The following is a 9,932-nucleotide window of genomic DNA, read 5'->3' on the forward strand; positions in this document are numbered from 1 at the left end:
AATATTTAAACAAAGAAAAAACTGCATGGAACGAACAGAGTGCTGGAAGTTTCTTCAGAAACTGCAGGCTCTCACAACAAGAGCTACTTTATCATCTCCTGCTCACATCACTATAATAAGAGTAAAGGAATCCGGTTAATTATAAAGATTTGGTGTTTGGAAAACAGACAAGGCCACAGCATTTAGATAAAGCTGCTCATCATGCAGATTTAGGCAGAATGTTCTATGAGAAACAGCTCCAGGTTTTTGATGCTAGAAATTTTCTGGGAACAGATCAGAGTGCAGAGAAAGGAAATCCCATAAACACAACTCCACCAATGAGAGAAGCTGGGCAGGTCATGGTGGATGATCACAGGCTGCGACGAGAACACAATCTCTGGAAGCGTTTGATTAGAGGCTGAAAGGAGGCTTCGAAATAACCAGCATGAGTTCTGACATTAGAATGTATTATATGTCTGAAATGAATCACCTCTCAAGTGATTACTTTAATCCTATTTTGATTTGTTCCAAAGTACCTGAACGTTTGATCAAGCATGTTGGCGCCTTTGTCGATTTACTTCTGATCTCATAATAACAACATGCCAACCTGAACAACTTGAGTAATTTAACAATTTAAATTTGACACCACTTCGAGGCTCATACAGCTTTAAAATGCCACTCTTTCATAACCAGTTGATCCTAATATGAACATAAACATCCTCACCATTCCAAAACAAAAACCCATAAACAGCAACACAATTCAATGTTCCACAAACCAGGCTTAATTTCCTCATAACCAACTAATATATCATGTTAGTTGGTTTTACATATACCAACTAACATGACCAATCAATATAAGTGGACTGCACCATGATAACCACTATTATTTTTAAAATGACATGTTTGTTATTAATATCTTCCAGCTAAAAATATACAAACATTTTCCAAGCAGTGTTTGAATTCTGACTCTGATTTATGCTCAGTGGAAAATAAATAGTTGACGGCACATGTGACACATTCAGAGGTGAAAAAAGATCTATTATATTTACAGCATCACATCCTAACTTGATTGATATGTATTAAAGTAGCATAACAAATCATATTCATTAAAACTCGCTACTCATTAAAAGTAAAGACAGATGAGGAGAGCTAAGTTTCAGAAGTTAACCGGTTGTTCTGCTTCCACTCAGGGTTCCTGACACTGAACCCTGCGTGACTCCTGTGGCTGTAAAGCTGCTCATCTCACAGCTACAAGCTACTGTATGTCCTCCAGTGAAAGAGATGGAATTCAAATATGATCTAAGAAAAGATCAGACAGATATCATGGGATTTTTTCTGCACATGGAGTTGATTTTATTTCTGGACCCTGCAAAGGGAGCTGAGAGCAGTGGTGTGAAATCTGCACTGCGACAAATAAATCTGCTAACATGATGTTCCGCAGCATCACTTTTGCTATCAGCTTTTCCCACAACTGGAATGAGAAGAATCCTGTTGATGTCTTTCATTCAGATTCTCTATGGCAGCTGTTGAGGTCCAAAACAGACCCAGTGATACATGTACTTCATTGTCATCATAAATACACAGTAATGTAGAAATACAATCTGGCTTCAGAACCATCCTTATTCTTACAAGCCTTTAACACACAATCTGCAACATCTCTCAAGCTCTGGTTTGCACTGACATCCTGCAGTGGCTGTGGCTTTGTTGGCTGCAGGTCTGTGATGCAAATCAGATACAGATCTGGTGGACATGGAGGCCATTAGAAGAAATGAATTGGGCAAGATAAGCAGCAACACTCAGGAAGCCTGTGTTATTCAAACTAAATTCAGTTTAGGCATGGCGATCCAAAGTGGACTGAGAAAATATCCCCAACACCGTCACACCACCTTCCACTGCCTGAACTGTTGTTCACACCAAATTCTGAAACTACCATCTGAATGTTGCTGAAGAAAACAAGACACATCGGACCAGGCAACACTTTTCCAGTTTCTTATCCATCTTTGAGGAGTCAGGGTGAGTTCTAATCTCAGTTACCTGTGAGGTGGTCTTCTGCTGCTGTAAGCCTATCTGCTCCGAGCTTTCAGGCGACATGTGTTCAGAGATGGCAGTCTGCAAATTTGGTTGTAACAATTGGTTATTTAGGCTACCGTTGCTTTTTCACCTTTACTAACCAGTATGCCTGTTGTCCTCTGACATCAACAATGTATCTCCTGCCACACAAATGCAGCTCTAGATATTTTCTCTTGAGCCTTGAGGGATCTAGTAACCTTACTAGATCAGCCATCTCTGAAATACTCAGACGACTCAGTGAGTCTAACAGCCGCAGTCTAACAGTTTCTTTTCTTTCCTATTCTGATACCTAAGTAATAAACTGGTATTACTAATAGAATAACCTTGGGAGTTTTGACTGAAGGCAACTGGACTTATCTTAGAACCCGTTCTCAAACTGTGCTGTTGTCAGAGAAAACATTGGCTATCTTCATGTAAATGTACAGTACAAACACAACAAAACTCTTCCATTTTCACCAGAAACGTTTGTGATGTATACAGGCTCTATTGTAAAGACGTTTCACCTCTCGTCCAAGATGCGTCTTTGGTTCTAAAACGTCAAAAAAAGCAGGTATGCACTATATGCAGCGCATGGGGCGCTGCGTTGGAGCGGGCGCCAAAACAATGACGGAATTACTATTTTGAGTCAGCATTTTCTGAATTGAACAGCTATTTGTGCATATGTGTATGTATGATGAATAACAGAGACACAGCAGTGAGGCGCCTCTCCTGCCGCTCACCCATACACTCAAGCATAGTTTCCTTTAAGAACTCTTTTTTTTCATTTGAATCATGAAGCCTTGTATTTTGTAAGTCTGAGACTAAGTCATATTTATACAGCTACACGTTGAAACCACCAGACACAGGGTGCGCATAATGTGTCCACATACACCTCAGAACGTACACAGTTGGGCTCGTGGTTGAACATGTCAAGCTTATAATCAGAAACCATCACACTGATCAGGTAATAGAGATCACTAATGAGGCAATCAAGACCTCATGGGTCTGTGGCTCTACTCTCTATGTAATTCCGTTAGCGTTGTAGACACCGACCATGACGGCAATGCCAACATGTGAGCTGATTTGGTCACATCTCACAGTGTGAGGTTCTGTGAAACTGTCTGGGGAGTCAAAGCTGCACTGTAGGTGTTAGAAAGATGAAACCTGAGTTCACCTCCTGTTTAGTTGTATTTTCATGATTCATGTCGATGGCTTCTTTCGCTCACCAGCTACCCTGTCCAAAAGGTGCACATTATTCTTTTCAAATGAGTGTCTTTTGTCCTTGAGGCATCGATGAACTGCTGAGTCTGGACCTGATGAGTTGGATCTTCTAACAGGAACTGAATCGGGGTTAGGGCCAGAGATTCATGTGACTTTGATGGCCTTATTAGTGATCTTCATAGTCCTATCAGCGCGATTGCTCCTGATTACAACTCAGAAGTCAGATACTTTCAAGTTAAGTTTCAGAACTAAAGAAGCAACTTGGATGAATGGTGAAAAGTCTTCAAGACAGCAAGAGAAGTTCAACTGCCTTCAATCAAAACACCGAAGATTATCACATCCTGGTTGCCTGAGAATCTACACCAACGTATCTGGTACGGTCGCCAGTGGGTGAAGATAGGATTTTGCTGTTGCATTTAAGCACTGCCAATCCATTTTGATGCATTGAGAGGAAAAAACTACAAATCAGGATGTAGAGTCTAATTGATGCAGCATCATAAAGTACCCAGTAATTCATTCCAACGATGACATTTTAAGCTGGGAAGCAAAACAAACCCACTTAAGCCAGACAGGTGCTCATATGTCGGAAATTTTACATGTTGAAGGTTAATACTGCTGTGAAAATGTCATCAAGCATGACTCTACCACAGCGCACCCTGGTGGTTAGAAGGAAAGCAGAAGAACAACAGTCCAATGATTAAATGGAACGACCTGTTGATACAGTTCCTTGCAAAAGTATTCATACCCCTTGAATCCTTTCCTGTTTTGTGACATTACTGTTTGTGTATGTTTGGTCAACCCCTTGAGTTTGTACAACCAATGTTTGCTACAGTTTCAGTTGTTCTTCCTTTTGGTATGTGTCTAACAGCTTTCTACATTTTTGCCCAAACTTCTTTGCTAAACAGCTCAGTCAGAATAGATTCTCTTTAAACAGTTTCTAACTCTACATGTGCAAAGTAGTCGGGTCTGATATTAAAGTCTTCATTAATCTAAAACATTTGAATTCTTCAAACTTTTAACAATGAATTTCTTCTTCCTGGCCTTAAAAAAAACAACCTAATTTTTGTATAAGGCAAAACTCATGATTCATGAACAGTATTATGTAAGGATAACGTTTTATTAGCTTTGCATCATGTTATGATGTTATTCCCTCATCAAAAACATACCTGGAGTGTTGCCTTGATTTGAGAAATCCTTTAATCTCCCATGGCAACCTTTCAGCTGGTTTCGTGTCACAGAACACCTCCCTCCCCCAAACTTCCCCCACTTGGTTCCTTCAAACTAGACAGCAGCAATTTAGCAAACACCTGGAGGAACTGCACATCAGCTGAGCTCATTATAGGAGCTACTTCTCAGTTCAATGCTGGTAAACACATTATTAAAGAGTTAATAGAGGAGCCATGTTGTAATGACTTTCTGAAGGCGGAGTTACAGAAAGAGATGGAGTTTTTAAAGAGACAGAGGCCCAATTTCAAGGCGATAACAGTACTTAATTGTGCTATAAAATGGCACTATGTAGCTGGAAAACACAATACTGCCTCTTTAAAAGAAAACATCAACATAGCACAATGTCACAAGCTAATGTCTGTATGAAATCTGGCAGTTTTAGTTGTACAGTTTATGTATTACAACAGTTCCTAACAGCTTAAGACCATTTTCCTGTTTTCTTTGGAGCCAACAACTTTACAAGTCTGAAGTCCTGCGCTTGACTGACAGGAGCCTGAGATCTCTGGAGAAATCTGTTTCTAATTACATTGTAGCTGAAGCATCTATTGTTTCCTGTGGCACCCTGGGGACATGCTGAGCTGTTTCATCAGGAGGCTGCTGGCTATTGCTAGACCTCCCAGACTCTCACTGTTACATTAATCATGTTGAAGGTGGCTGCTTCAGCAGCGGCAGAGGGATGATTAAGTTTTACTGTCCCTCAGGTCCTGACTTGGTCACCACAGAACGTAGGCCTAAACCTTCCCTTCACCCTAATGAAACTTGTACATGCAGAGCATTTCTGTAATGGGTAACCTGTCTAGAGAGTCCCAAAGCTGCATAGCTTAACTCAGGACATTCTGTCACTTCACCAAAGACACTCAAAACAACACCAGAATGAACAAGCTGGTGGTGGGAGCTGTTGATCTTTCACAGTAATGAGTCAGAGACTTTCCTGCAAAGTTAAACCTCATCAAGCACTGATGACGAAGGCTACAGCGTCAAAGAAGCGTCTCCTGCCTCGTCTTATTGGTTCTAGGACTGCTTCAGACGTTGGCGTGACAAGCCTCTGAAACTCGGGAGTGGCTACGCATGTGCCATTTTGGAGAACTCGTGGTTTCGGATTTTACAGCAGAGCCATGGAGTCAACACGTTCTGCTGGATCTAACTGCACATTGTCCCTAAAAAACAGAAACAATCCATCATCCTTCTGTTGATAGTCACCTTACTGTGACTTTCAACTGCAGCAGCTTTCTTGCTATACTTAGCGACATTTCAGACAAAAAAAATTAAGACATCTCTTGGTTTGTAAATAATGTTAAAAAAAACTTTTGTATTTAATAAATATTTTTGTTTTGCTCACCATTTTGCAGTTTATTCTCTGAATCTAATTCTTCCTTTATTTTAAGCAATCTGTCATTCGTTGCTCATATTGTTGGTGTGGTTTGGTCAACACCTCCCCGCTGCACCACCAGGACAACTATTTGACTCTGTGTTAGAACCCAAACATGTCAAATGAATGATTTAAGTTTGGGCAGATTATATTTGACAGTGGTTTGGATTAGTTACTTTTAATGAGGGTTTTTTTTCTTTCCCTTTATATAAACCTCCTTTGTCCAGCCTCCATCTTGATGACCTGATTTATCCATGTTTTAGTTGGACACAACACCTCATATCTGACTCTTAAAAAAAAATAAGTGTCTGCCTAGTCATGTTGTCATGGAGACCATCAAAGAGCATACAGCATATCTAGGAGCTAATTTAGAGAATGAAGAGAAAGCATTTCAAACAACTTCTGGCTCATTATTCATGCTCTCAGCTGCTGCTTGTAGAATTCTCAGGATGCTTCTCTCCTCCAGGACACACACGCACTCGTGCACCCACGCACACACACGCTCACACCCACACACACCCCTACACGCCTACACACACACACTTCCATCCATCTGAGAGCTTTGTATTGATTCCATTCATAACCCAGAAACAGTTCCAACTTTGTGTTCATGGATAAGACACTTGGCCCGCCTTGCCTGCCGGTGTTGGTCAGAGGGGCCAACAGGTGGCGCTGGTGCATGGCGGCCTCCCCTCATTCAGACTGCTCCAGGGCAGCCGTGGCTACAATGTAGCTCACCACTATATCAGTGAGTAAATGTGTGCATGAATGGGTGAATGACTGAATGTCGTGTAAAATGTAAAGTTTTTCTGAACAGTAACAACTCCAGCTGAAATGATATGTTTTTAAAACTCCAAATACACAGTTTTGGAGGCGATAAGAGCAGAGACAACAAAAGAAATAGTAAAAAAAAGAAATGAGATGACTGATGAGGAGCAAGCTCACCCCTGTTGGCATCTCTAGAATAGGAGTCAATGGGGTCGAGGATAAGCACTTTGCCTCTCAACCCCAAGCCTCCTGAGGCAAGAGTCACACAGTGACTGAGACAAGACAAATTAAATATTTAAACAGGTTAAGTAGTGTCCTTCTCAACATTCCCAGATCTGCTCTTTAATCTCATTTACACTGGGCTTGGAGATCATCCTATTACCATAAACCTCATTATTATGATAATTATCTGAGCTGTGCTTCTGCAGGGAGCACATTCCTGAGCAGGTTGACTGTAATGATGGTGTTTTGCTGGTTAAATGTCCCCTAGTCAATAGTGTGATGTTCTTGCAAACACCCAAACTCAAACAGTCCATAAAAATGAAACGAGAAGAACAGGAAGTGAAGCACAAGCAGAGAGAATCTGCACACAAACTGAAACAATGGTTAATAAATCATTTAAACCTGCAACTTTCATACGCCTACAGTATGCTAAGCATTCATGCTGCTTGGTGACCTTTGACTTTCTGATTTGAGATTTCGACTTCAGGTGGGACTCATGTTGTTTTGCAGATTGAAAACTTTAAAACTGCAAGTAGAATGTACTGCAACCAACAGAATCACTTTTTAACAAAATAGAAAATAGATTGGGTCGTTGATATCTGGTCATCGTGAAGGAGAATCATTATGTTTAGGTTTTCAGTCATTATTGGCTTTAAAAAAAATGGAGTGAGAGCGATGGAAACCAAACATTTTCATTTAAACCACGCTGACATTACATGTTTGACCTTAGTTGTCACATGAGAAAAATGCTTTGCCTGATGGACGTCAAGAACAAGCTGTGAGATCTCTAAAACTACGGCGTCATTCTTTTCCTGCAGCCCTAACATGGATATCACATGTAGTCGTTTTTCAGCATTTGAAAAAATGGCTAGGGTCAGTTTTCAAGAAAATCGATTTACAAAATTGGTTCTCTGCAGCCAATAACTTCCAACACCAGCAGTTCAAACAGCTGTACAGATGCATGGAGACCTGGAATTGTATGAAATCACAAGAAATACTTTCTTTTCTTGTAATGTTCCCATCTGAGTCTTCACTGGAGTTTTTGGTTCAGCTCTCTGATTTTAGATCCCACTTTGGGAAGAGTTCCCAGACAAAGATTTGTGCTGGTCTGGGATTAATAAGGTCATTAAATGTAGACGAACCAAAATCTGCTTTTTGGTCATGATTAAAAGTAGTTGCAGATTCAATATAGTCCTGGAGTAAGATTAAAGCTCACAAGATAATTTTGTGGTTTTAATTAAACCCCACAGGAGAAAGGTTAAAGGTCAAATTAATTCTGGATGTTGTCAGTAAAAATTAGTTATTACCACTAGCTGGACCAGTAAAAGTAACAGTTCCAACACGACAAAAAAATTATCTTTGGCTTGTTATACCAATGCAAAACTGAAATGCTCCCCTACTCTTCTTCACTTTCAGAGCCATTGCTTACATTTGTCACACAGCCAGTTCTGAGTCCAGGTCGTCTGCTGCTGCTCATAACTTTTTTATTTATTTATTTTTTGGCATGTGGCACCTTTCAGAGTGAAGCTAGAGATTTGTGTGATGTCAGTAAACAAACAGTGTGTAAATTAATTTGCAGAATTTTCATCACTATGATAAAGAATCACATAAACTTAATCTGAGCCAACAGCTTGACTGCGGACTCCAGAGATTACAGAGTGCAAAGGCAGACCTCTAAATTACTGAAAGTCAAGTACTGTCTTCAGTGTATGTTATTAGGATTTTATGTGACATAAAAAAGAAAGTCTGGCATTTGCATTCTTGCTGGTAGAAGAACCTTCACAAATGGGTCTCAGTTCTTTAGTAAAAGCTCGATGCTGCCACTGTCATGTTCTATTGAGCATATTGTGTGTTCACGGCATTATTATTGTATATAGATCCATTTTTATCTTGTCTGATTAGATGAGAGTTTTTTCTAAATGTAAATAGGACATTATATGGCTTTCTGGCTTTCTTCTCGTCAGTCTTTCATTAAGGCCAGATTTATGGAGTGATTGATGAATATTTGTCCAGTCGATCATTTTTCCACCAGAGATGTGGGTCTGCAGCCACCATTGTGATTTGGTGGCGGCAACATTTACTGCCCAGACCAAAAATCACAATGGTGGAATCTGGTATGAACACTACAGATTCAAAAATCATCAATAAAACATGCATGGAAGTGCAGATTATTTTTTTAAAATTCAATAATGTTTTCAATTACGTTCACATAAAATGATTTGATGAGCATAAAGAGCTTTACTTATTTCTGAAATAGTTTATTTTCAAGATTATGTGCTACAATGGCAGCTTTATTTCAAGTTTTAAAAACTATCATTTAAAATGGCAAACTGCAATGAACTGGTTTATAATGGAAAGATCAACAATTTAATAAAATATTAAATCAAAATGTAGGCATATATGCTGAATTTCTAATAATGATCCATTTTTTATTTGAATATAGGTTTTTAAGAAAATCTTCGACTGTGGGGTTAAATGTTAAAGAATCAAGGTTTAAAATATAATGGCGCCATCTAGTGACGAAATATGTCAATTCAATATAAAATCTCTAAATTTTCTTTTGTGGGTTAGTGTTGAGTAAGTCTTAACACGCACGTTGCTTAATCACATCATTTATCCCGGGTTAGTAAAAACGCAAACAGTAAAACGCTGATTGTACTATCTACATGTTTCTTTGAAGACTATCATAGATAAATTTTGTTTTAATTAACTCTAATTTTATTCCATACAAAAATCTGCTTTTATAGATATTCCTTTTAAATGAATATATCTGACATCATACGTCACAAAATAAATAAAAAAAATCAAGCGATATACGTTTTGGCGTGAGCAGGTGCGTTCAATGTTATTCTAAAAGTAGGGATTAAAATGCAAAACATGGATGTATATGAATAAAAAAAGCATTTTCAATATGTTGTCATTTTTTATTCAGCTTATTTCTCTGTGCGATAAAGAAAATCAGAAAAACGTTTAATTTTACACGTCATTTCTAAAAAGAACTCTTTTTGATTAAATTAAAGCTTTCATATTTCAGTTTTCTAATATCAGAGCTTACAAGAAGTCCTGGAATGCAGCACGGCCCCCTGCTGTCCAGCAG

The sequence above is a fragment of the Xiphophorus maculatus genome, chromosome 17, assembly GCF_002775205.1.
Source record: "Xiphophorus maculatus strain JP 163 A chromosome 17, X_maculatus-5.0-male, whole genome shotgun sequence".
Classification (NCBI taxonomy): Eukaryota; Metazoa; Chordata; class Actinopteri; order Cyprinodontiformes; family Poeciliidae; genus Xiphophorus; species Xiphophorus maculatus.